Source organism: Pseudorasbora parva, chromosome 10 (assembly GCF_024679245.1).
Source record: "Pseudorasbora parva isolate DD20220531a chromosome 10, ASM2467924v1, whole genome shotgun sequence".
NCBI lineage: Eukaryota > Metazoa > Chordata > Actinopteri > Cypriniformes > Gobionidae > Pseudorasbora > Pseudorasbora parva.
Window position 1 is genome coordinate 24,168,201 of NC_090181.1, and position 7,769 is coordinate 24,175,969.

A 7,769-nucleotide genomic window follows, 5' to 3' on the forward strand; every position below is an offset into this window, starting at 1 on the left:
TGTCCCCAGTTGATGCTTTCGCAATTAGGGATAATTACATGTTGCTTGTCACACGAACACGCATTCAAACATTCTGAGACAAGCGGAACGTCAAAAGCGCAGCGGGGCCTCAGAGAAGCCGCAGTCAAGAATGACAGTGCTCGCGGTGCAATCTGATAAGACTCTCCCGCTGTCAAATTACAAAGGGTGTAGTGGTGTCATGTTGTACTGATTCCATGTTCTCTATACCGGCCATGGAGAAAGTTCATTATCAACACACACAAGTACTTTTTCCAACATGATGACAACAGTTTGAAGGCCATTTTAGAATGTTATTTTTAATCGATCAAAGATTTAACAACACAATTTTGGACTCCAAATATGAAATATCTACAGTACATTTTAAATACAATTCTAGATGCATTTTCATTTAAACATATCAATAAATACCTTCATTCATTCTTCATAGTTGACAGATATCTTAATACTGATATTATAATGCTTTTTAGTTTTTATTTCGTTTATTATATATTGGATATTTTATTGTCAAATAGATTTTATTTTTATTTTTTCTTTACCCTAAAATGGCAAAAAAAAAAAGAAAAGAAAAAACGGACACATTAGTGACTTCCCTAAAGGCAGGATGAAGAGAAGCTCCTAGCTTGCTAGTAATACTGTTGTTGCTGTCTGTTTGATTGACGGCTCAGACCAGAGGTCAGGCCTGCTCATGACATACATGCAAGCATAAACTTATGTGGTTTCCGTGTAAATTTCATCCTATGAGTTTTCAGTGTTTTCTCACTGAGTAAAAGTGCGTACACTTCCATTTACTGCTTCACACACCCATCTGTAGGTGAAATGGCAGGTGTGAATTACAAATTTTAATAGCACAGCAATGAAAATGATTTGAAGTGGTTTGAAGAGGTGGAAGACAGTGTGGAGCAGATTTGTTGAGATGATGTGTTGTGCCTCAGGATTCATCAAACTTGCCTGGCACAGCGAAAAGCAGGAGTAATTCAGTTTGGGATGTAATTTATGAGCAAGGTAATGGGCACTATATATAAAGTGGGGAGAGAGAAAGAGAGCGAGAGAGCAATAGAAACAAAGAGAGAGAGAAAGATAGAGAGAAATGTTTTTCCATTCCTCTAATATCAGAACTGACATTGGTCTATTAATTTAAAAGCAGTGCTAAATCAAAAAAAAAAAAAAACTTCAACATAACTCCCATGCATTCATGTCTCTGCATGTGCCAACTTAGACAAAAGACTTATAAATGGTGTTTTTAAAAAATACCATTAGCCAATGATCTGTTTTCAAACCATGTGTCTGTATTTTGTTGAAACAGCAGCTGAACCTCTAACCGCTCAATATTGAAGGAGTGTGCAGCATGTTTGGATGGACATTTGCCATAATTGTCACTCACTACAAACAGCATCTAACAGAAGCTGCTTTTCTCTAAATGAATTTAAGAAAAACATAACCAGGTTTCTGATTGGCCTCTGTATCACTTATGTTCCCCACATGAGCGGCTGTACCTCCAGACTAATGGCTCAAATTAGGAGCTTGAGTCTGAACTGATTCTGGTTTGTATCAAATCTTAATGGAGGAGCCGAAGGGAAATTATGTTTGGATCCCCCCCAGACAATAACTAAATATAAAGCCACTTAGTAATTTCCAGATGCACTCTGAGATAACTTTCAGTTATATGACAGAGTTTAACATTTCATTGATGCAGTGTTTTAGAATGAGCATCATTCACAACAAAGTGCAATGTATGTATATATATATATATATATATATATATATATATATATATATATATATATATATATATATATATATATACAGTATATGTATGATAGATGGATAAATATATAATATATTTATCATAAAATAAAAGTTATCATTCCTTCCAAGTGATGATGAAAACTACTCGGCTTTCCTAATGTCTTCAATTCAGCGAGGCTGATCACTTCTTTCATTGGGAAGAAGAAAGAAAGTCCATTATATTGAGCAAAATCAATAATCATGATATAAAAGTATCTTAGTCGGCTGAACTTTTCTCTCAGCGATGAAAGGTGATCACATTTATCCATTAGTTCACATTGATTGTGCAGATGCGAGAAAGCGCTTGATTAGCTGTTTTTTAGCCGCTGCACTACAATTGCTCATGTTTTATTTATACTGAAATGTATTTATTTAACAGGCTAAAACACATACAAAATATTTTATTGTAAAACATAAATAACACTTACTGTTTTTTTTTGTTTTTTTTGGAGCTACATCGTTTAAGAAATACTCAGAAAAATAATAATGAATAAATACTTTGAAAATAATAAAATACGTATTTTGTATAGAACACGGTAAAAAAGTAAAGAAGTATTTTCTACCTAAAAACACAGTTGCATTGTTGAAAAACATCAAAGACTGAATAAATTAATGCAGCTTTCTTTCTCACATGGAATATCATTGTAGTCACTGTAACATTGCCTCTGTCTTCTCTCCTCTATCTCATCTGTACTATCTTACTCTTTGTCTCTTTCTTTCAGATCCCTTTTTTCATACTGGAAAAGGAGGGAGGGTGGTCATTATTCTATTTAAGAGGTACAATTTTAGTAATGGCTTTGCTGCAGTCCACAGAGGCACAGCCAGCCTCCCTCAATATCCTGAACATTATTTGCTCGTTTAGTTAAATGATGTTTCTAATTGGTTCATAATTAGTTGTAATGAGGCGGGCCCGAACGTCTCTGATGCAGATACGTCTTAATTCAACATGGCATCTTGCTTCTTCAGGAATAGTTGCCCATGGTTCTCGGAGGGCTGGGAGCGAGAGGAAGGCTGGAAGGGGGAGGTTTCCTGCCATTGTGTGTTCCCGTAAATTGGAAAATGAAGTTTGCAGAGCAGTGGGGTTGAAGACCGGGCCATCATGTGCACTGCTGCCGTCTGTCTTAAATGATCTGGCCAGCCAATTGTCAAGAAGCAAATAGATGGCTGCATAGAACAAGCAGAATAGACTAGTTAGTATGGCACATTGTTGATTTTTTTATGAATGTTTACTAAAACATTAACTTTTTTATGGTACATGCCAATTTTGTTTGTGTATGTGGGTCTGTGCTCATAACCGAATGCTGTGAAAGAGGGAAACTGAAGGTCATTGCGGCTAGTGTTAACATGAGGTTTGGATAAATGAACATGTCCATTTACTGGAACCCACTCACCCCTTTTAAGCAGAACGACCAATGGCACACACAACCACACACACACAATCGCACTTATACACACACAATCAGCGGTGACCAATCACTTTGCTTAAACAACTCTTACAACTGAATGCAGCCAGTACATCTGCCATCTCTCTGCTCTCTTTTGATTTTTCTCGCTTTCTTGTTATCTTTCTCTCACCCACATACTCATTCACTGAGATTCATGTGGGATAGTAAAAGTTGATCATGCATTCACTTACTCACTTGAGAGTGATTTTATATAAACCAACAGAGAAAAATGTTATTAAATGTTTGTTGTTTGAACAATGAATTATTGAGCCTTCCCTAGAACTATTCACAATAACCAGAATTTTGGCTGTTTATTAGTACTTATAAAGCACATATTAATGCCTTATTCTGCATGACTCCAAGATCCCTTAACCCTTTTGCAGTAATTAGGAGTTTATTGAGGAAAAATAGTTAATATGTGTTCCCTGATAATGATATATATATATATATATATATATATATATATATATATATATATATATATATATATATATATATATATATATATATACACTCACCTAAAGGATTATTAGGAACACCATACTAATACAGTTTGATCCCTTTTCGCCTTCAGAACTAATTCTACGTGGCATTGATTCAACAAGGTGCTGAAAGCATTCTTTAGAAATGTTGGCCCATATTGATAGGATAACATCTTGCAGTTGATAGAGATTTATGGGATGAACATCCAGGGCACGAAGCTCCCGTTCCACCACATCCCAAAGATGCTCTATTTTGGGTTGAGATCTGGTGACTGTGGGGGTCATTTTAGTACAGTCAACTCATTGTCATGTTCAAGAAACCAATTTGAAATGATTCGAGCTTTGTGACATGGTGCATTATCCTGCTGGAAGTAGCCATCAGAGGATGGGTACATGGTGGTCATAAAGGGATGGACATGGTCAGAAACAATGCTCAGGTAGGCCGTGGCATTTAAACAATGCCCAGTTGGCACTAAGGGGCCTAAAGTGTGCCAAGATAACATCCCCCACACCATTACACCACCACCACCAGCCTGCACAGTAGTAACAAAGCATGATGGATCCATGTTCTCATTCTGTTTAATTCTCACTCTACCATCTGAATGTCTCAACAGAATTTGAGACTCATCAGACCAGGCAACATTTTTCCAGTCTTCAACGGTCTAATTTTGGTGAGCTTGTGCAAATTGTAGCCTCTTTTTCCTATTTGTAGTGGAGATGAGTGGGACCCGGTGGGGTCTTCTGCTGTTGTAGCCCATATGCCTCAAGGTTGTTCTGCATACAAAGCTTTTGTGATTTCAGTCAAAGTTGCTCTTCTATCAGCTTGAATCAGTCGGCCGATTCTCTCTGACCCCTAGCATCAACAAGGCATTTTCCCCCACAGGACTGCCGCACACTGGATGTTTTTCCCTTTTCACACCATTCTTTGTAAACCCTAGAAATGGTTGTGCGTGAAAATCCCAGTAACTGAGCAGATTGTGAAATATTCAGACCGGCCCGTCTGGCACCAACAAGCATGCCACGCTCAAAATTGCTTAAATCACCTTTCTTTCCCATTCTGATATTCAGTTTGGAGTTCAGGAGATTGTCTTGACCAGGACCACACCCCTAAATGAACTGAAACAACTGCCAGGTGATTGGGTGATTAGATAATTGCATTAATGAGAAATTGAACAGGTGTTCCTAATAATCCTTTAGGTAAGTGTATATATACACTATATTGCCAAAAGTATTGGGACATCTCTTCAAATCATTGAATTCAATCGTTCAAATCACTTCCATGACCACAGCTATATAAAATCAAGCACCTAGGCATGCAGACTGCTTCTAAAAACATTTGTGAAAGAATGGGTCCCTCTCAGGAGCTCAGTGAATTCACGCGGGCTTGGCCTTTTGACTGGCCCGAGTCCTGACCTCAACCCAAAAGTACACAGTTGAAATGAATAAGAGTGGAGACTGCAAGCCAGGCCTTCTCCTGGCCTGGACATATTTGGACAATATTTGGACACATCAGTGCCTGACCTCACAAATGCGCTTCTAGAAAAATGGTCCAAAAAATAAATCCCATAAACACACTCCTAAACCTTGTGGAAAGACTTCCCAAAAGAGCTGTTATAGCTGCAAAGAGTGGGCCAACCCCATATTAAACCCTATGGATTAAGAATGGAGTTGTATTATATTTGTATTCGTCTATGAAATTTCCTTTATTATATATTTGGGTTCAAATCTCAGAGATGTGGTGTTTGTGAATCCCAGACAATATTTCTCTAGGAATAAATTTGTCCTCCAAGTAAACCCACACACTCATTGTTTCTCACCTGTAAGGTAATCAGTGTAGGTGGAAGGAAAAACCTGATTAGAGAGATTTATAGACACTAGGAGGCAGGGGTCATTCAGGTGTGAGGCGAGTCAGGTAAATGTGAAATGCACCTGTGCTTTATAGAGACAGCTTGAATGATGAGGTGAATGGAGTCTTGATGTGTGTATTTATGCATTTACATGGCTTTTTATTTCATTTTCAAGTAGCCTGACTACTTTGTTAAAAATAACTGACCCGGTATTTGCTAAGTATTGCAATAGGTAGGGTTTAACTTTATCAAAAAAGATGAGGTTTATGTTGCAAATGCCCTGGAGAGCACTTGACTGAGGTTGTTTTTAGTAAACAAGCAACTCGGTTTTTGAGAGATCTCTGCATAAAGCGCCACGTCTGGATAACAATTTAGACGTGTGTGTGTGTGCTAGTGTGTATGTACTTGGGAGGCTCACTAGAGATCTTTTTCTCACAGGGAACATATTTGTAACCATTAGTTGGGTCTCCTGTTTCATGTTTCATGTCGTCTCTGAGCTAACAGCATCATCAGAGTGTATATGTGTGTCCTGAAGCTCCATGTTAGTGGAAGGAGACTCTGGTGCCTCTTCGTCCCGCAGATGATGCATCATTCTGGGTGTAAAGAGTAATCTGAGCCCTTCTTCCAGCATGGCTGTGGTTCTCCGTGGCCCCACAGAGCCCTGGGGAGGCTTTTAAGGAGATTTGGTGCTAGAGAAAACAGCTCTTCAAAAGAAGTGTCGTTACATTACTGAGTAATTAGCACTGCACTAGGGGCAAAGAAGCTCTCTGGCTCATCAACCGGAGCTACTGCTACACAAGACATACGCAAGTAGAGTGTGTGCGCCTGCTTTTGTTTCACATTAGTTCAAAGCACCTTTTAGAAAGTGTGTATGTGTTTTGTCTTTGACAAGGAAAAAAAAAATGCAGTCGACCGCTTTGTTATACTACCGTCTTTCTACGTCTCCGTAATCATTTAACACATTTACTGTGGCTTGTTCTGTTTCACTGAGTGAGAGAGTCACTAAGTGCCTTTTAAAAGCATAACAAACATTACAGGTTAACAAATGTGACATTTTAGATATATGCTATAAAGGGAAAAACCACCCAACATTTTAGTACATTTAATTTGACAGAATGGGAAAATGGCAATTTGAGGCATTAGCGCTTGACTTTGAAAGCACCCGTTTGAAGTAAAAGACATGCTGATTGCTTTAATTGATAATCTGTGGTTGGTTAAGTGCAGTTTTGGTGTGCGTGTGGTCTTAATAAATAAATGTGTATTTTTTTTATCTCACACAAATTTGCCTCTCTCTCTCTCTCTCTCTCTCTCTCTCTCTCTCTCTCTCTCTCTCTCTCTCTCTCTCTCTCTCTCTCTCTCTCTCTCTCTCTCTCTCTCTCTCTCTCTCTCTCTCTCTCTCTCTCGCTCGCTCTTTAATTCAGCCTGACTAGCTTCCTGGTAAAGAACAATACAGAAATGCTACACGGGTTGAATTCACACTACCACAGGTTATCCATCCAATCCCTTTTCTCCTCAAAGTAGGATTGTTTATGCAAAAAGGAGCTTGTATTTCTTACTTCAAAGAGTGTTTGAGGATTCTCTGAGAGGTAAAAGAAGATACACACAGCACAAAAATCACACACACATGCACACATGCACACACACACACGTAGGTCCACACTAAACCAAGTGGCCGAAGTCACCACTTACCCTTAGTCCTCGTTAGGGAGACTGTTATCATATTAGAATCATATTAGCAGAGCATGGCTTAACCTGAAAGGTCAAAGGTCACAGATCAAAGGTACAGACCTGTGGGAAGCACAGAAGGAGAGGATGATCCTCACCTCTGTAACGGAATCCTCTCATTACAATAAAGCTCCACTCTGCCTGCCGGGGAGGGAGAGGGAGAGAGAGAGAGATAGAGGGAGAGAGAGGGAGAGAGAGAGAGAGAGAAAGAGAAGCCACGGTCATGTGATAGGAACCAAGCCAGAGGGAATGGAGCAGATTTAGGGCCAGCCAACCAATAAAAAAGGAAACAATGACATCATGATGACAGAAGTAGAGGTGGCTTTATTCTTGTGGAATTTCAAAGCAAAAGGTAAAGATGATAGAGAAACGGGTTCTTAGATCAAGTGATCAAGTTAAGTGGCCCTCTTCTAGATGTTAGATCTTTTCAACAGGAAAACCGAGACTGCTGCCAATTAACCCTC